This window comes from Eurypyga helias, unplaced genomic scaffold (assembly GCF_000690775.1).
Source record: "Eurypyga helias isolate BGI_N326 unplaced genomic scaffold, ASM69077v1 scaffold560, whole genome shotgun sequence".
NCBI lineage: Eukaryota > Metazoa > Chordata > Aves > Eurypygiformes > Eurypygidae > Eurypyga > Eurypyga helias.
Genome location: NW_010227404.1, coordinates 1 through 256, shown reverse-complemented (window position 1 = coordinate 256; position 256 = coordinate 1).

Below are 256 nucleotides of genomic sequence, written 5' to 3'. Positions count from 1 at the left end.
AAAAAAAGCCACAAGCGCCTTCTGCAGAGGGCTCGGAGCTCACCAAACCACCTCCTACCTGGGCACCGCAGGCCAAGGAATAACTCAGGCGCTGGCTTGAAGCAGCTTTATCACAGCGCATTCTACAAAATTAACCAGCCCACCCACACACGGTTTAGCCTTCACACCCGTTTCTAACGTCACCGTTCCAAGTACTAAAACTTCCCCAGGGGTTTGGCAGCCAGCAGCACCCACCGTGCTCCTGCTGCCGGTCCCC